Source organism: Lathamus discolor, chromosome 4 (genome assembly GCF_037157495.1).
Source record: "Lathamus discolor isolate bLatDis1 chromosome 4, bLatDis1.hap1, whole genome shotgun sequence".
Classification (NCBI taxonomy): domain Eukaryota; kingdom Metazoa; phylum Chordata; class Aves; order Psittaciformes; family Psittacidae; genus Lathamus; species Lathamus discolor.
In genome coordinates, this window is record NC_088887.1 from 121,601,048 (window position 1) to 121,621,751 (window position 20,704).

At 41.2% G+C, this 20,704-nt stretch overlaps 1 protein-coding gene and 1 long non-coding RNA gene across 2 annotated transcripts in view; both read right to left on the minus strand.

Moving 5' to 3' along the window:
* Nucleotides 1-20,704, minus strand: part of DLG2 (discs large MAGUK scaffold protein 2) — a 1,029,196-nt gene that overhangs the window by 965,017 nt on the left and 43,475 nt on the right. The gene's annotated exons all lie outside the window — the stretch shown is intronic.
* Nucleotides 1,706-19,682, minus strand: LOC136014075 (uncharacterized). The gene is made up of 3 exons (XR_010612503.1): nt 19,251-19,682; nt 18,910-19,039; nt 1,706-2,507 (listed from the first exon to the last, which is right to left on the minus strand). It is a non-coding gene; the product is annotated as an uncharacterized LOC136014075 (long non-coding RNA).

Here is a 20,704-nt window from a genome sequence, read left to right on the forward strand (position 1 = left end):
ATTATTGCAACATTAACACTCAGTAACAAACTGCTTTTGCCTACAGATCATGATTTATCATCTTGGGGATCTTGTACTTAAGAGGCAAGGTCCCTTCACACACAGCATCTTGACCAGGAAGAACTAATGGAAATTCCCTGTAAGAAGCAAAGCAACTTATTATCTCATGTTTCCATCTCTGATACTTGCTGGTTTTACAAGCCTCCACAAGGATTCAAAACTGCTCATCAGCTCCAAGGACCCCATCTACAGGGAAAAGCATTACTTTATTGTCTCTAAAGCTATTAGGATTTCAATATATTCATCATGGGGCAAGAAACTAATAAAACCAGAAACCATCTTTATGGTTAAGGATATTGATGGTCTTCAACTAATTGCCTCAGTGCACATTCAGAATAGCCCATTTTAGGGTCTATATGAAAGTTATTATATAATTTAAAAGATAGATAATTAGCTATTTTAAACTGTCAGTATCTATAGCTTCATCTGCAGGGGCAGAGAGGAAGGTTAAAAACATACATCTTAGTAAAGTAGACTCTTCCTCCTCTAATAAACCAGCCTCAAAGCCTAGCTCTTATACAGATGTTACAGCGCTGACCCTCCTGTTGTCAAAATGGACAGAAATAAAGGTTCTCCTATTTTACCAAAGGCTTTTACATTGGGTAGTTGCTAAATTCTGTCCCTCCTTCATTGTGATAAAGAAAACTGTTGCTATAGCACAAAGTGACACCAAACAGCTCCCCTTCTCTGGGGAAAAAGCCGCCTACCTCACCAAGTGTAGCAGCTTGTGACAGGTCTTTCTCTCAGATTTGAGTTAAAATAAAGCAAGTTTCAATTTTTAGCTTTAAATTCTGCTATGGAAACATGAATAAAAAGACATGGAATACATCTAGTCTACTGCTGGCTGGCACAGATGCAAAAACAATTCTTCTAGGTCTGTACACTATTAAGACAACCAGCTCACAAACCCCTCCGGCTATCAGTAAATGAATCACTAAATCTCAGTCAAGAGAAAAATAGCTATTTTAGGGAATTAACTGTGATCTCAAGAAGCTCCTACTTACTTTGCAGCACAGGTGAATTGGAAATTGGAAGAAATAGTGCTACCACCTTCAGATGAAAAATCTCAGCGCACTACACAACATGGCTGGATGAAATCCCACAGTGTGCTAGTAAGATAGATGCTATTCACCTCTTATGGCAGGCTGGAAAACAGCACACAGTCGTTACATGCCCTGCTGAGGTCTCAAAATACATCACCAGAGTCTCTAAGAACTGAACCAGGGGCTTATAGGCTGCTGCTCCAGCCACTGCACCACCAGGAGCAATGAAGGATGAAAGTTTCAGTTATCCTGTGGACACAGAGATAACAGCAGGCCAGTTCCCGCTGGTGTAAGCACATAGGCATGTGTGCAATAGTTATATACAGAATACCGTACCTTTCAGACAAGACTTTTCACTTGGAAGAAGTTAGATATGTACAAACAAGCTTGAAGCATCCATCTAATTACAGAGCAAGTCACATCCTTATGCTTGTGATCAAGGTATTCCTCTTCCAACAGACACACCACAGCAGTGTCTCTGGTGTCTGTCAGAAAAGAAGTAATTCACAAAACTGATACTTTACCTTTTTTAAAGAAATAAATTTTAATGATAAATATTCAACATCTTAAAATGACATTTGATCTCAAAAATCATTCCTTTTTCACAAACTCTTGGAGATCAGAGTGTTAACAATATATAACATTTCTTCATTTAAGACGGAACAGCCGATGTAAAGTGATTTGTGGCTTTCAGTACTGTTCATTCAAGTCTGCAAGTTCATAAACCTGCAAACAAACAGAATTATTTCCTCAATAAAGAGGAAAACCAAAAATTGCATAGAACATTAGATTCCTGCATACCACCACACCAGTCCCCTAAAAGTGAGGGATGCTGCTTCGATGCCTTCACAGCAACTTATGGGCTACACTGTCTCCAATTTTCATTCCAGAAGAAATACGCAGCTAAAAAGAATTTAGGACTGGGAAAGCTCATACACATGCTGAGCAATTCCCTAAAAATTATGGCTTACTACGACAATAGTGATGACTGAGGGACGATGGAGCTGACTTATTGAAGAAAGTCCATATGGTATTCTGTCACACGTCAACTTCATCATGTCAATGTCTGCTTCTATACAGCTCCATGATTAAAATGAATCATGTTCAAGAAGCATGTCTTTTTCTCACTTCAGGATTCTTTTTTCTGCTGCTGATGCCTTTAAATTGTGTTTCAGGACCTTATCCAATAGCATACAGCTTTTTCCTCAAGGAAAAACTTGAAGGACACAAATATGCAGGCTGGTCTTTATGTCCCCATTCTTTATAGCAGAAGTATTGAGCTCTCCTGGATGTTGAAAAGTGCCACGGTACAAGTGATGCAGCAAACTGGAGTGGCCAGTAATGGTCCTGCAGTGCAGGCTGATGACTGAAGCTGAACTGTGAAAAATAGCAGAGTAGAAGAACCTGTCAAAGAATGAATATGATAAGTACATTGAAAATTAAGCACAATATTTTATTCTTTTATATACATAAAAGCCATTCATTAGTTATTCAATATTTGAAAAATACTAAATAGGAGAACTTGTCAAACCCACGCACACTGTACTTACTAACAGTAACTAAATCTCACAAGGTACTGAGAACATCTTGCCCACTGCTATTATAGAATCATAGAATCATAGAACAGTTAGGGTTGGAAAGGACCTTAAGATCTTAAGATTGCCTTGACTTACGCAGCTGAAGAATGCTTGCTTCCTCATTAAACTTTGGTACATATTAATTCGTCCTGAAAACTGACTGGATAAAAGTCTGAGTTTGCGTCAAAGATAACTTTATAGACTATCAAACCAGTTGTCCATCCCTCCAAACTGACTACGTCCAAAACTACTCAATTAAAATAGGAAATGTGATTGAGGGGAAAAAGAAATCATATTTACATAAATTGTTAAAGCTCATAAGTTAGTAAAGGAAGAGTTTTGCATTTTAAAACAGCTCTAAGGAAAAGCAGGTTCTTCTCCCTCCTTCTTAGACTTTCAGCAATCATTTGGAAAGCAACATACATTTTTTGCACGCTCTCCTCTAGCCAATAGACCTGGAAATCAATGGCACCAGCAGAACAAAGACAGCACCCTTAATTTTTGTTGTAGCCAGTGAAAGTTCTTCCCATTTACATTATTCATTTCTCATCCTCAAGTAAAGAGCCAAGTTCAGACAGTAACTGCTAAGCCCATTGCCATTCTAAAGCACCACATCATATAGCAGGCATACAAGCTTGCGAATGGGGCTGAGTGCTGCGAAGCTCCTGCAAGGCTGTGAGAGAAAAGGACTGCAGCCATTGCTCTTTTCCCATTCTACCTGAACCTGCTTTCATTGTGGAGATAGATTACAACCTCATCTTTTCTCTGCCTGGAAGAAAGTCACAGGGTAGAGGTATCTCCATGGCATTCAAGCACGCCATGGAAAAGGGGTGCTTCTTCTCTAAGAAAGGCAAGTCCGTTGATGGAGGAGGGAACATTTTCTGTCTCTCTGTGCCTGTAAGAGTTTAATCAGCCCGCTCTGAAAGCAACTGTATTTGACCCAAGATGAACAAAAGCTGCTGTGCAATGCTGTTTCACATCACTGTAGCCACCCCATCTTGCAAACTCAACACTCACTTTAAGAACCTGATAAATCTTAGGAGGGAGAAGACTGGGTGACACCAGCACAGCTGCCTGTTGGAAAAACTGTCAAACCAACCTGCCTGGTAACACCTTCTTTCTAGGACTACAGTCACACACACAACACACAAAGCCATCTTCCTCCAGAACAACCCTTCTGAGCAGAGCTTCCCGCAATACCATAAGAACAGCCAGAAGCCTCTTTGTTCCTATGGGATTTGTGAAGAAACCTTGGCCAAATTAACATCAAAAGGAGTTTTACAATAACATCATTAACAGTCTGTTATTGACAAAATCATTAGCATTGAGCATGCTCAGATACAATATTGACATACTCCAGCTAAATAAACTAAGTTAGCATCACGAGTTAAACGTCTAAAGTGCCAAATTAATGCCACACTGCATTATAGAGGAAAGTTTAACTATTATAAGACTGAGTGTTAAAAGGAAGCTTTTTCCCCTAAGAGTTCATCATTCTGCAAAGAATGATAAGAACTTCAAGGTTTAAAAGCTAATCAAACCAGTGAGACAAAGCAAGATATTTTCCTATCCAGACTATACTGAATAAGAAGCTTTCCCTGAGCAACAGCTCCACCTAAAATCAAGCACTGCCAAGTAACAGAAGGGTGGGGGTTTTCTTCAAGAATCCTTTTCTGCTGCTGTTTCCCACAGTAGGAGGATACTGCATGTCGCTGCGATCTCTGTGCTGCTCATAACTCTGCTGTTCTCATCCCGCGATACAAATGTACTTTCTCTGTACTCTGAGAATCCAGGACAAATTGTACTATTAATCTTGTTTATCCACAGAATATATCAGACAGTAAGTGGATTAACTTTCCATACCCTGCCTTAGCAATGTCTGTTAGCATTGATTAAGAGACAAAGATTTAGAACAGTAGACCACTTTATAAGACAATTTCATCTTTAGCTTCTCTGCCAGCACTTGCTGGATTATTGCCAGTTTTGATTCAGTGGTGTGGACAACATAGAATAAATCACAGAATGGCTTGGGTTGGAAGGGACCTTAAAGCTCCTCCTGTTCCAACCCTGTGCCACAGGCAGGGACACCTTCCACTGGAGCAGCTTGCTCCAAGCCCCTGTGTCCAGCCTGGCCTTGAGCACTGCCAGGGATGGGGCAGCCACAGCTTCTCTGGGCACCCTGTGCCAGCGCCTCAGCACCCTCACAGGGAAGAGCTTCTGCCTAAGAGCTCACCTCGATCTCCCCTCTGGCAGGTTAAAGCCATTCCCCCTTGTCCTGTCCCTACAGGACCTTGTCCAAAGCCCTTCTCCAGGTTTCTTTTAGCCCCTTTAGACACCTTAGTTGCTCTAAGGTCTCCTCTTAAGGAGCCTTCTCCAGGCTGAACCAGCCCAGCCCTCTCAGCTGGTCTTCACAGCAGAGGTGCACCAGCCCACTGATAATCTTCTTGTTCTGTCGGGGGCCCCAGAGCTGAACCATTAAAAATTACAAACCACTGGAATTCACTCTGGTTATCGATCATGAGATCACGCCTTTTTAAAGGTACCTATGAAAGATTTGCTGGACATCCCTGAAGGAGCATATCTCACCTTTTCTTTTCTCATCAGTGCAACAGGAAGACTTAAATTCGGTAGCCTTGTAAACCCTATTACAGTTCCAATAAGTCTTCAAGAGCTGTAGCAAGATGTCAATCCAGTAAGCAAATAATAAGTGACAAAATGAAAAAAAACGATGTTTCCTGGAACAGCTTCTTCCAATTTTACAAAGATTAAAACTTCCCATGTAGTCTTTCCTAAGAAGTGAACAGGTTTTCATCTAAGTGGGATGTATCATTGCCTGTGATAAGAGTTGCATTTGAACTCCTGAAAACCATATTGTTCCAATTTTGTATAGAGGGAGGGGAGTAAAAGACCCAGCTCTTATTAAATGAATGTAGAAGACAAACTTCTAGGAAGTGGACTTTAATACAAAGGGAAGAATACAGTGTGCAATTTCTATCAGAAAACATAAAAAGGAAGAAAAAGCAAATGAAACTATAGAAAGGAAATAACCACAAGGCTTTATGTGTGCATTGCCTGGATGATGAGGAACATTGAAAGAGTTATGCTTAGATACATGGTACAAACAATCACAAGATAATCTCACAGCTGAACTGTTTGTATTGAACTGCTAATGCAACTTGTTTAGAAGGGACGAGAGAAAAGGACACTGCAGGGCACACATCAATAAGTTTGTCTGATGGACCAAGACAAAAAACGCTGGTTTCCAGTCTGCTTTGAGACACGAAGAAAGAAAAGATGAAAAGTTTCAAGAGTGAGACATAAAATACAAGGCTTGAAATTTATGGCTTGTGAGGAGACTGCCATTGCAAACTGCTTTGGGTACCATGCCAACCCCCTCTGACCCATGTATCGATAACCGTTGCTCTAGAAAGTCCAGGTAAACAATTTAGCTTAACTAAGAAACAAGGGCAAAGAATAATGCAGAGCTCAAGGGAGTGAGAAAATGAATTTATAGCAATATATTATTCACTAAAGTAGAATATCTTTTATTAATCACTTCCAAATTGGTAACTGTAATAAACAGGAGCTAACAGAGACATTTATCATCAATTATTCTTCAAAGGTCATAAATAATAGAAGGAAAACAGGGATCTTTCCTGGGAAAAACTAGACATGCAGTATCTCTAAAATACAGTAGGAGCAACGAAAGTGGCTTTGTAAGAAGGTGACACACAACTACTTTGAGTTTCTGCTTCCTGTTTGTATTAAGAAAAACATTTAGGCTGCACTCACTGAACATAATTACAGATGCTTTCAAAGATCTTTAAATATTTAACTGTGCAATCTTCACAATAACTCTGCTCAATTGGTGTTGCTTTGTACCCCCAATTTACATCAGAGAAACATCTTGTAAAGCTTATTCTTAAAAGTGGTTTTGTTTCTTTCATGTGGCGCTGGGAACTGCAAAAGCCTCCGTATGGATGCCTTTGCAGGTGCAGCTTTGTAGATGCAGACACAAATGAGAGGTTTTCAGCTCTTTCATTATCGCTGCCAGTCAAGCCAATATTCACTACGGGCTTCAAAACGTGGATGCAATTAAGTAAAAGGACAAAACCATACCTGCAAATTTCCAGCCTGGCCTGAGGCTCCTTCAAAGCTCAGTGTGAAGAAGGGCCTTGCTCGTATCTGCACACAGGAGGACCTGGCTGTGCCAAGAGCAGACTTTGCAAGCTCTTGCCAATTCACCTCTAGCTCAATCTATTGACGGGTGCTGCTTTTCAGAGCCAGATTTCTAAGGCAGAGGGAAGGAAAGGCAGGCAATGGGCTTATTTTAAACTTGACGTTTCAGCAAAGAAATTGTACAGAACAATTGCAAAGACTTGCAACAAGCACAGGAAATTTACCCATAGATTTTGACCAAAGAATTACTGTTTGACCGAACACTAGGTTGAGAAGCTCTGTACAAAAGAATGTAAAAATAGTGTAGCCAGACAAATGAACGTGGATGTTCTTAGGACATACTATTTTTTCATAGATGATCTAAAAGATAAGTCACCTGTGCCTTAATTAAACTTTTAGAAGTTACCAAATAAAGAGTGGCTGCCAGACAGCGAGATTGAACAAAAGGAGAAAATGGAGCTTTTGCTTCTAAAGCACATGCACAGAACTTTGCTTGGTCTTACTGGGTATTCTGCTTGAGCATTTGGTGGCAGAAGCTCTATCTTACATGAGATAACTTTTAATCAAGTTTATTTTCATTTTTTAGGCAGAAAAATAAAGCCTAATATTTGTTTTATTTTAAGCCTGACTCTACCTATTGGGACTATTAGGTAATATAGAAAGAGCACAAACACACACATACGAATGCACAAGAGTTCTCCATACTGCTGAAACCATAACTTAACAATAAGTGCAGTGTGCTGCAGGCATCACGGCAATGGGAACACTTAGAATCATAGAATCATAGAATAGTTAGGGTTGGAAAGGACCTCAAGATCATCCAGTTCCAACCCCCCTGCCATGGGCAGGGACACCTCACACTAAACCATCCCACACAAGGCTTCATCCAACCTGGCCTTGAACACTGCCAGGGATGAAGCACTCACAACCTCCCTGGGCAACCCATTCCAGTGCCTCACCACCCTAACAGGAAAGAATTTCCTCCTTAGATCCAATCTAAACCTCCCCTGTTTAAGTTTTAACCCATTACCCCTTGTCCTGTCACTACAGTCCCTGATGAAGAGTCCCTCCCCAGCATCCCTATAGGCCCCCTTCAGATACTGGAAGGCTGCTATTAGGTCCCCACGCAGCCTTCTCTTCTCCAGGCTGAACAGCCCCAACTTCCTCAGCCTGTCTTCATACGGGAGGTGCTCCAGTCCCCTGATCATCCTCGTGGCCTCCTCTGGACTTGTTCCAGCAGTTCCATGTCCTTTTTATGTTGAGAGATCATAGAATAGTTAGGGCAGGAAAGGACCTTAAGATCACCTAAGTTCCAACCCCTCTGCCATGGGCAGGGATGCCTCACACTACACCATGCCACCCAAAGCTCTGTCCAGTTATATTGGTTTACTGAGTTGTGGACAGGGCAGGCTCAGCGTGACTTGGAAACTTAGTATAAAACTTAGTTGACCAGAAAAAGGGAAAAAACAGGCAATAATAATCATGTAATAATAACACTCAGAGAATAAAGCGATTATGAGAATGAGACTTTACAGAATGATAGGCTTAAAATATGACTTTACAGATGTTTATGCAGCAATGTTGCATAACATTAGTAAATGGTATTTACTATTACAATGCTGCATAAACACTCGTGAAAGTAATTTAGTACATACAAAATTCTAATTCTGGAAGCACTTGACACCAATGAAAATCCAGGAGAGGAAATGTTGGCCATAGTTGGTAATAGCATTGCAAAGCAAAAGATTAAACAGAGCCTGGATGGATGTTTCCCTCACAAAATGGATCCTTCAAAGCCAGGAAATGTAGGAAAAGGGTACAGTGGATGAAACCCCAGGATATGTTTGCTCAAGACCATTGTTTCAACATCTTCACTAGAAGGCTTTAAAGGAGTGGTCGCTTTGGTTAGGAAACTCTTCTGATCGGTGGCATCACTTCTAGCCAAAGAGTATGATTATGCCCTCACTAGCTGCTCCCTACCTGGACTGCTGACTGGTTGTCCAGCGCTAAGGTACCTGTGCAGTGAATAACAGACACTATTAAATCAAAATCCTCAGCTACTTATCCCAGAAGTAGCTTTTTTCTCCTACTCTGCACTCACATGATTAGAGCAGATAACACTCCAGCTCTTTTGCACTTCCAAAACCAGCAACAAAAACATCTCCATGGGCTGATTAAATTGAACTTAGAACTGATTTTCTTTGTTAGCATCTTTAAGTAGCCAAATCATAGCTATGAATGAATAAAAGCTGGTCTGCTTTGTACATGACCCGAGTTAAGAGGCTAAATGGGATCTGATATCTACTTGGAACAAAGCGGAGGACTCAATGGTATTTACTATTACATATACATATGTGGAAATATCTGCACGAAGAGATTTACGACTCTTGATACACCAGATATCCTTGGGCCAGATTTTTTGAAGGCACATAAATAAGCCATCAATATGGCCACTGGGATTTACCGAAGCATATATAAAACTTCAGAATCCAAATTCCACCAGAAGTCAGTGTATGCAGAGATATTTTATAGATCCTACTAGCTGCCCTCCTGCACATACAAGTACCTAAACATCTTTGTCATTCTGCACTGAGGCCCCATGAGGTTGCAATGAGACAATATATACCACACCATGATTTCTTACAGGGCAAAAACATCTGGAAGCTGTAAATATGTAAGATGTCAAGTCTTTGGCCCACAAATCCACTTGAGTTAAGCTGAAATTAGTGGCACCTAGGGGCCTATGTATTTCTGTGCATCTGGCCTAAAGCTCCTATTTCATGCTGAAGTTCTTTATCATGACCAAAAATGGAAGAACAAAGTACCAGCAAATGCACAGGACTGTCCCTAGGTTGTTTCTCAGATGTTTGTGAATTATTGGGTAGGTTCATTATTAACTGGCCAAGTCAGTAGATGCTCTGTCTTGTTTGTGGATCCTTTCTGGAATCCCATTTGAACTAGGTCTAGCAGAGTCACACCACAGAATCATAGAATCATAGAATGGTTACAGTAGGAAAGGACCTTAAGATCACCCACTTCCAGCCCCCAGCCATGGGCAGGGACACCTTCCACTAGGGCAGGTTGCTCCAAGCCCCTGTGTCCAACCCCTCTTTGAGCACTGTGAGGGATGGAGCAGCCACAGCTTCTCTGGGCACCCTGTGCCAGCACCTCAGCACCCTCACACTAAAGAATTTCTTCTTTATATCTAACCTAAACATCCCCTGTTTAAGTTTGAAGCCATTATCCCTTGTCACTGCTTCCAGATGCTCTTGGAGTGGTGAGATGGTTTCTATATGATTAAGTAGCACACAGCTGCCTAAGGAAGCACATTGCAATCAGAGATGACACTTTTCAGATGAGGTGGAGAATGGAAAAGCTGATCCATTGTTTTGTCCCAGAGTAAACTTCATAAAGGATTCAGCTCTGTACCTCACCCAATAACTAAAGCTCTTCCAGCATATTTTAACCTCAGATTTTTATCCTCTGCTTTTTAAGGTCTTCCAGAAGGGCATATTAGTGGTCTAATGCCAGTTTCGGAACCCGATCAAGCCTCATCATCGGTGTTACCTCATTTCAAAGTGGAGCTTCATAAGCAGTTTTCCCTATAGCACAACCATATTTGCTGAACTTTTCATTAACTCAACATTCTGGGGCTATAAAAGGCCAGGTTACTTCTACGTATGATGTAAAAGCAGGACTTTTCAGTGGTCATAGAAATAAACCTATGATTACAGAAAGCTTCAAAAAGCAATGGGATGTGCCTGCTACTAGCAGTGTGTCTACTAGTAGATGCCTACTACTAGGATGTGCCTGCTACTAGCAGTGTGTCTACTAGTAGATGCCTACTACTAGGATGTGCCTACTACTAGCCAGAGAACCATCAGCATTCATGAAAGACCGATTCAGACAGAATAAAATACCATCCCAGATGTAAATGACACTGCTAGAAGTCTTTGTTAACCTGATTCCAACTTTGAAAACTGTTGACTCAACACAGCATCTCCAGTTAACAAGGTCAAGATAAAAGACATATGCTCTGACAAGGGGGTGACATGAAAAACACTCCCTGTGACATGGTACAGAAGCACAAATCTGTCCAGTGCAATCTGAAGACAGGTGCTGGCAGGCAGTGCTGATCAGCTGGCAAACACCTACATGTCAGGACAGATAAGGTAAGAAGTGTCCAAAAGTCAACATATGCCAAATGATACCATCGTTCCTCAGCTGGCATGCTCTAATTATCGAATACAAAGGAAAACTGTGGCAATGCAAGGCACTACTGCGTGGTAGTTACGGGAAATGCTGACATGTTAAATAGTGGCTAATAGTGTTCTCAGCTGCTTTTATGCAAAAGTAAACAGATAAATTAAAACTTCCCACATATGAATTTTACCACTGTGCTGCTTTTGGCTGGTGGGATAGAGTTAATTTTCTTCATAGTAGCTGGTATGCGGCTGTGTTTTGGATTTGTGCTGAAAACGGTGTTAATCACACAGGGATGTTTTTGCTATTGCTGAGCAGCTCTTACACAGCGTCAAGGCCTTTTCTGCTCCTCAGACCACCCCACCAGCGAGTGGGCTGGGGGTGCACAAGGAGCTGGGAGAGAACACAGCCAGGACAGCTGACCACAACTGACCCAAGGGGTATCTCAGACCATAGGACGTCATGCTCAGTATACAGAACTGGGGGAAGAAGGAAAGGGAGGATGTTGAGAGTTATGGCATTTGTCTTTCAAGGTCACCCTTCTGTGTGATGGCATGCTGCTGTCCTGGAGATGGCTCAACACCTGCCTGACAATGGGAAGCAGTGAAAGAATTCCTTGTTTTGCTCTGCTTGTGTGTGTAGCTTTTGCTTTACTTATTCAACTGTTCTTAACCCACAGATTTTACCTTCTTCCAATTCTCCTCATCACACTGGGGAGTGGGGAGGAGCGAGGGAGTCACTGCATGGTACTTAATTGGTACCACCACCTCCTGCATGGTACTTAGTTGGTACCACCACTTTCTGCATGGTACTCATTTGGTACCCCCACCTCCTGCATTGTACTTAGTTGGTACCCCCACCTCCTGCATGGTACTTAGTTGGTACCACCACCTCCTACATGGTACTTAGTTGGTGCCACCACCTCCTGCATGGTACTTAGTTGGTACCACCACCTCCTGCATGGTACTTAGTTGCTGGCTGGGGTTAAGCCACAACAGTGTCTAAGTTTCAAGATCTCTCAATGAAGATGCTGGCACAGGCTTCATTGTATTTTGTTTCAGTCTGTTGTGAGTGCATTGACTACCACAGAGGGAACGCAAGCACAAAGTATTACTGAAGGACATCTAAAGAGTGAGAGCATGGCCACTTTGCTACATGTACAGCTTTGACTTACAATGTACAGAGGATACAGTCGGAATTGTAAGGATAAGGCTAATAGGCTCACTGAAGATAGAGAATGGCTGAAGGGAAGAAAAAGCAATCACAGAAAGCAAAATTCAATAGCAGGGCAAAGGTATAGTAACTGGTTTGAAAAGAGCTTTGCATCTCTGTGGGGCATGCATATGAGTGGAATGCCTCAAATCACAGAGTGTCTTAAGATAATGAAAGCAGATTTTCAGCGTCCTCTATACGACTGAAAATGTCAAGGTCACACATGTGGAGCATTCATTAACACACACACACATAAGCAGAATAAAAAGAATTTAGCAAAACCTGATGCTGAGATGTTAAATATTTGATGAGGAGAGCGCAGCGCATAGCACAGGGGCAGGTCACATCGGTACAAACTGATACAAGTGCTGGCTGCAGTGTTACCTATGACAAGTAATTCCACAGTTAGGGAACTTGCTCCGCATTTATATCACCAGAAGAGGTGAAAAGAATTTGTTCCACTATTTCCAGCTCCAACCAGGGAGTGAAAATAGCAGCTCGAAGACACTTGCACTGAGAAAAAAAATGTATAGCCTAAAAATGCACAGAAAAGCATATCCACAGAGGGAAAAACTGACTCACTATATTTATATCGACACGAAGGGCTGACATTGAGATTACTCTCACCAGTCCCAAAACAGATGAAGCATCCCACCCATACCAAGTAGTGACTTAAAAATCATTGAGGTTACACGTAACCCAAGTTCAGTGTGGCCTCTTACATAAAGCAGGGGCAGGTAGCTGGGGAACTGTAGCTGGCTGATTATTCCTGATCGTAAACAGGTCACATATCCCAGGGATTGAAGGGCAAAAGAGGTCAGTATGGTCAAACATTGTCTTGTCCATAGAAAGGCAGCAGAGATCCAAGCTGTAAGGTTAGTGGGAGCTCATGGCCAAACTGAGCTATTGGCATAGTCACAAAAGTGTGGGATAAAGGAAGGATCTGGGATGGGAGCAGTCACCTCACGAAGTACTGCTTGGTTCACTAGCAATACCGAGGAATTCCTCTGCAATTCTCCTTCCATACATGGAACACTCCCCATAAGCCCAAACATCGCATTTAACTGTGACCTATCTCAGAGAAAAAGCAGTGAAACCAAAACCCCCAAACTTGGCTACCAACGCTAACAGCTAGTTGGAAAATTGTGAGGAAGAGCAATTTTTACTAGGCTCAACCAAAAAGGCAAAATTCAAACAAGAAATAAAGCGGTTGTGAAAATGTGTCTCTTTTACTTAAAAATTCATTGACATTTTGCCGTATGACTGAAGCCAGAACTGGATGGGGTTTAGATTTTGTTCTCTGATTTTTCAAACTGTTCCATTTGCTGTTTCATTTCCAGTTATATTAAACCACACAAATTTGTCAAGACTCCTGACTGCTTTCTCTTCCCTTGCCTGTGCTGAATGATGTCCTGAATGCAACAAATAAAACAGTTTGATCTTTTCCATGTTTTTACATCTCAAATAGAATAGAATGATTTCACCATTTTCACTCAAAGCATTTCATTTTGACCTTACGAATATGGAAGAAATAGCCATGTTAGCACTTTGAAATCAGATGGTTTTGATTGCTCATGGGTTTTTATATCACCTCAGGCTGAGATACAACTCTGAATTCCCATTTCAGAGCCCCACTATTACAATACCTTTTCCCATACCACCTCCTCAGGGTTCCTGCAGTCACTGACTCCTCAGACAGGGGTTTCTCCAAAAAACAACCTTCCCACAGCTGCAAAAATACCTCCAAAAGCATCTCTCGGGATAGAAAGTTCCTTCCTTAGAGATAACCACCATACCTGTGGTACGCAGAGTGGCTTCTATTTTGCAGATAGGGAAACCGAGGCATGCATTTAAATGATCTGTCAGTCTGAAGGTGCATGACAGAGTTCAATTTGACCCGTGGGGAGAGGGATAAGCAAGAATCCACTGATTTACTGCAGCCAATTCTCTAGGATATGAATTAATATTAATGGAGGGGAGGGGAACAGCCTGGTTCCTTCTCCTGACTGAATGTTCCAGCTACTCAGTTGTGACTATGATAAATGATATCACTGACTTCAAGGAGCCTTGTGAGGGAGCAACGTCCAATTTCTTTCTGCAGTTGCAAATAACCTATGTTCTGCTGGGGAAGATCTAAATGCATTTTACCCACCACAAAAAGCAACAACTCTGAAGCATTAAAGGCACGCAAAAGTGTAAGCCAGAATAATTTACACACAGAACCCCGTCACCAGCAAATGCAGAGCCTCGTCTTTCACTTATTTGTGCCTAACTAAGACGCATTTTTCTCTGAAGGGCTGGATGTTACAATTTGTAGCAGATATAATAAGGTATAAAATACAGTCTGGTTCACATCCTTGTCTATCCTACTGTGTGTAAGGGGCAACCTATACCCCTACTCCTATTTATTTTGTCATTGGCCTTCATTACGCAGACATCCAGCAGCCTAATCAAGCAGGAGCTCCAATGGAGGCCACAAAGACCTCCTCAGAAAACCAGATGGTGTTCCCATTGAGACTCTCTGGGGAAGGAAACTGGCATTTCTGAAGCTCAGCCAGTTTCTGGCAGTATCTGAAGCAAGTTATCAGTCAAACATGCCACACTATAGAGACACCCAAGATAACTTTAACCATCATCTATTTGTGTATTATTTAATAAGTGTTTTCACTAAGAAGCAGTTCTCCTGAACCCAGGAGCTTATGGGTCACTGGTTTTGGCAGCAGCTGCAGTCAGACAAATGGAATCTCGTATCTCATGGAATGCTATTAAATGCTAAGGGAATCATATAATATTATCCTAAGTGTCTTCAGTAGTTCTCCTGTCCTAGTTCTCCTTTACGTTGAGCTGAGCTGCAGAAACGGAATTCCTAATGTGTCTCCTGTGCTAGAATAAAGGCAGTAGGGAAGTCAAGAAGAGTCTCAGGGGAGGGGAAAACAGTATTTCCTTTTTATACAGTCAGCTTGGAACAGTTATAATGAAAACTCTGAATCACAGAATGGTTTGGATTGGAAGGGACCTTAAAGACCCAGTCCCCCCTGCCATGGGCAGGGACACCTTCCATCAGACCAGGTTGCTCAAGGTTGCTCATATTCTTGTACACTTGGTAAAACAGAATACGTATTAATGGTTGTGGCAAAATGGCCTAAGGCAACCACCCATTCTGCAGTAGTGTCTTTCAAATGGGACTCAGCTCACTGCAGGGAAAGACTTTTGTAGTCTTTGTAGCGATCTATATCTGAGTTAGTGGTCTAGACAAGATTTTTAACCAGTGGAGAGAAACAGACTCTTCTGTGCCAGGTTTCATCTCATCCTGAGAGGACGGAGGAGATTGCATGATTCACACCTTAAAAGAGGTTATTTCTCTCCACCAATAATACAAGGACCCAATTCAGAGAAGGTCACCGCAGACCTCCAAAACCTGGAATGATGAAGTTTACCCTGACATCATGAATTCAAAATCCATCAGTCACCAGTAAAATTCATATTGTGTCAGGATGATACTCTTCTCCTTCACTACCCATCATTATTCCACCCCATCCAAAGGCAATTAAATCATTTACATGCACATATACATATGCATACACAGAGGCTCCATTCACTCTCAATCTTTACTTTGAAAAGTTACGCTTCCTTTCAGATAAAAATGAGAAGAACGTGAAAAATATAAATCACCCAAACTGAGATGCGTTGTACGATCACTCTCATGACCCTCTTTCACTCACACATTTCCTTTCCTCCTCTTGGAAATTCCTCTTCAAAGTTTGAATCTTATGACTTTTCTCTCTTCACTTTCTATGCTTTTCCCCTTTTCACCTTTTCTTTTATTGGCCATGTTTTCTTCTCCTCCTCAGTGGGTTCACTTTGAATTCAATTTCCTCAGGCCATCTCCTTTACCTTTTTGCCCTGCCTTCTTCTTTGAGTTCTCCCTCTGCCCTTTTTATTCTGAGTTCCTGGTATCCTTTATCAAGACTCTGAAAGAATTTCCCCAGGAATTTCTGCCAGTCTTATTCCTGCCTGTTACTGTTTCATAGAAGAAAGATAGTAAGGCTTAGTTACCCCAAATCTGTGACTCTATCTAAACTATTTGGTTACTATCCTAACTGGCCTCAGTGACCTGAATACCTCTGCATCATTTCAACATTTATACTAAGCATATTTTATATCATGATGCACAGCTATAAAATATGATATAGAATCATAGAATGGTTTGGGTTGGAAAGGACCTTAAAGCTCATCTAGTTACAATCCCACTGCTGTGGGCAGGGACACCTTCCACTAGACCAGGTTGCTCAATTAATCAAATATAAAATACAGATTTCCATGGATAGAGACACTGAATCAGAGATAAGGTGATCTTTATTAAGTCAACAAGCTGCTGAATAGCCAGTATATTGCAGAAGACGGTACTTGGTCTATGATATTAAGACCCCTCATTCTAGCTCAATGACTGAAAATATTATGAGTAAGTATGCGGGGAAAGGAAGTACATATGTTGAGAGTAAAGGTTAAACCCATTCAGATCCTTTCAGGGAGTTGCTAAAGATAAGTTCTGATAAGCTAATGCTTTCTGCTAGGAATCGGTTCCCTTTGATGCATGTAAACCTGAAATGTAAGACATGCACAGATAAAAGAATTACTCAGGTGTGCATTAGGAAAGCATTTAGAGCAAGTCTGCAAGATAAAGCAGACAGAGACCTTTCTGATTTTATCTGGGTGTAAGACGAGTAAGTCTGGGTTTTATCTCTTCACTTATTTCTGTAGAAATATTCACTTCTATATAGTCCATTTAGTCTTAAGTAACAAGTTTTATTTTCACTTTACCCAAGAACATTCTTCTCCCAGGAATGTAACCTGAGGCACTGGGACATTTTAAGCGCTGTAAGAAAGAAAGAAGTATCTTAAAATGGCATGCTAAGCAGGAAAGCTTGACATGCAAAAAGACAATACAGAGCACAGCTAAACCAGAAGTCTTATACAAACTTTTTAAGTGTCCTTTTAAACTCTTGTAAAGAGTCTCTTTACACCACAAACCTTCTCCATCTCCATGCATCCCAATCCTATCTTCAGACTCTTCCTAAGCTCCCATGACTATCTAACAATGCCTGCATGCGACAAATGAAATCTTCATGTCACTCTTCCCACAGTGCACCTTTTTCATTACTGAGAATTTGACCCTTTTGTTGCACAAGCTAAATCCACTGCAGAGTAATGAAGTCCTTCACACACTATTACATCTAGAGGTAAATAAGGGTATAGGAGCGCTCTGAAGTGTGCTTCTTTCATGCTCATCTACATCAACCCAGTTTGAGAAGAAATTCAGCTGGGAAACTAGCAAAAATATAAATGTGTCTGCACAGAGAAACATTCAGAAAATGCCAGACTTACACTTCATAAAAAGATAGAGAAGAACTTAAGAAATAGCTGCTGTACCCTGCTAATAACCTGTGGATAGCTGTCAACACAGACATCTCATGGACCACTATTCACTGGCCGTATAGAATAGACACAGAATCACAGAATGGTTTGGGTTGGAAAGGACCTTAAGATCACCCAGTTCCAACCCCCTGCCACGGGCAGGGATGCCTCACACTAAACCATGTCACCCAAGGCTCTGTCCAGCCTGGCCTTGAACACTGTCAAGGATGGGGCATTTGCCACATCTTGTGAGAGGTCAGCAGGAAAAGCTTCAGTGAAGACTGTTCCACCTTTGGTCTCTAGAGTAAACTAAAACATTTTGGTGCTGATTACCTCCAGTAGTTCAGAATCCAAATGTGAACAAACTTAACCTTCAGTGCTGATGACAATGTGTTTAGGATGACAGAACCTTTGATTTCTCAAGAATGTTTTCCATTAGATTAAAAGCAGCTGCTTCTTCTTAAGGGGAAGATAAGGCTTGGTGGTTATTAAGCTTGCATTAAGAAAAATCGAAAAAGGCATAGCAGCAAAAGAGGAAAACACTTTCTTCAGGTATAATGAGCATTAAATTAGCAGTTTAATGATCTCTGTAATTCTCTGAATTCAAGAAAGGCATGTGGTACCCAGCTGGCCAAACGAGATTTTGACTAAGTGCCACAACAAATGGAGACTCTCATTTAATGTCTGTGGAACCAGACCAAAACATGAATACAGATTTCACAGCAATTGAGTGAAAAACACTTGTTTGGTTTCAGGTCATTGAGCTGATCTTTCACATGTTGCAGCTGACAATCAGATGCCTTTTCAGCTGTCAGAACGTGACCTTATTCTCTGCCCAGTCTGGTCCTTACTGAATGGTGACTGAGATGCTGAAATTCACCTGATTTCTGACTTTCTGCTGTAAATGAACTGTAACTGGGATTTAGTTAAGTGGAAGTAGAGATGTTTTTACCTCAAGAGAGAAGGGAAATGTGCTTGCCATACAAAGATAATAATTGGATTAAATTAATAAAAATACCACAGGAGAAACTTCCAGATTGGTGAATATATTAAGAACATGAAGTCATAAATTAAATCTGGGTTTTTGGTTTTTTTTTTGCCTTTGGTGGTTTTATTTTAACAGAGTTCTAATTTAAGAAAGTAAAAACTGGATATAAAGTTCCCACTGGCACGTGTTCTGTCTGCTCACACTGAGAACATGAAGTAATTTTAAATGATACCTTTTCTGTTGCTCATAATGCATTGCCACATGAGAGGACTGGTCCACAATTTTGTCCCCTCAAGAGCCAGATGTCCCTATTTATTTTCTCAGACTATTACTTTCCATTTTTCCTCTTCATTTTCAGAGAGCTGAAAGAGAAAAGAAAGGAACATCAACTCTTGCACTTCATGATACATTGTCTTCATGAACATGTATTTCTTGCACTGTGTTATAGACTGTCCTTCGTTTACCAACTCAATCAAAACTGGCAGATGCAAACTTTGTGCTTCAGTGTAATTGCATAAGAAAAATATGTTTATTACGAAAATATTGTGCAACTTAATAAAAGCACGCACTTACCATGAGCTTAACTTTGTAGACGGAGAAATGCCTTTGATCCCTGTTACATGAGCCAGACGGATCAGACTGACTAATCTTTAGGGCATCCAAGGACATCACACGCAGCAGCCGCCGGCACTGGGTGGGCGATGGTTCCATGTCTGGTTGCTTTCTTTGTGAAGCTATCTTGAAAACGAAGAGATTTCTTTTGCTTTTTTATCACCATCTTGCAAAAGGCACAGATGTAACTATTGGCAGGATTTCCCTCTCACGGTATTGTTTCATTAATGTAAGAGTGAATTTTGGATGTATTTCATTTTCTTTCGGATTTCCTGTCTTTTAGGCTTACTTAAATCCTAATCTAATCAATTTCCAGAAGCAGACAACAGGAATGAAAAAAGCAATACTGCCTCTTATTTCCCAGGATTTTTCTATTCTGCTTACTTGTGTTCATCCTCTGGGTCTCTTCATGAAGAATCACCAGTATTTCAGCTAAAGACAGATCTTCTAAAACCAGAGATGCTTAAGTGACATATTTCCTCTGCACATGACAAGTTAGAATGTTAGAGCCAGCTAACCACATAGAAAAAATTTTCCCCTCTCACTTCACAAGTCTGTATTGACCAACAAAATGTCGTGAGTAAATGTGTACTGGAAGAAGTCTGAAGAAATAAAAGCAATCAAACACGACGAACAGAAAGCATCCATAGCCGTACAGATCTGGTCCATATTACCAAGCTTATACAGAACTTTCCACTTGCTACCTGCATGGCAAGATCAGCATCACAGTTAGGGTTACACTAACAATATGGAGTGCAACTTATTAAATTGAACATGCTTACCTGCCCCTGGCTACTACCCAGGCAGCACGTCAGCCACCCACACCAGTATGATGCCTGCACCCATGCAGAGACAAAGGCACCTATGCCAAATTCATCTATTTTCAGTTATAGGTTTGACCTGCCCTGTTAACTACACCCAGAAAGGTTTGCGCATTCAAGTGATACAGAGCTAAACTCAGGGAAATTTGATTTTGTAGCATAGCTACAAATAAAACAAAACAAGTAGGGTAGAGACCAAATAAGAGGCTGTCATCCTGACCGGGAAGAAGAAAACAGCCTCTGGCTGTAAAGAAGCAGACTTACACAAACACACAGTGCTGGCTATTCCATCTCACGAGTTAATAGTTTAAGGATGGCAGAACATCTTTCTTGGTCAAAAGGATATCTGCTGGCACAGAAAGGAATCAAATGCAGAGGAGTTTTCTGAAGAACAAGCTCCAGGGATTGCGCAACATGTGCAGGTCAGGACGCAGTTTTCAGGGATAGAAGGAACACCACCAGCAGAACAGAGACCGACTTTGCATTGTCCATTCTACCTCAGCGCTCTGTAACTACATTGAAAACAGCTGTATACAACTGTATCTGAGTTGAAATTTCATTTCTCAACACCAAAAAACAATTAACTTCCATGAG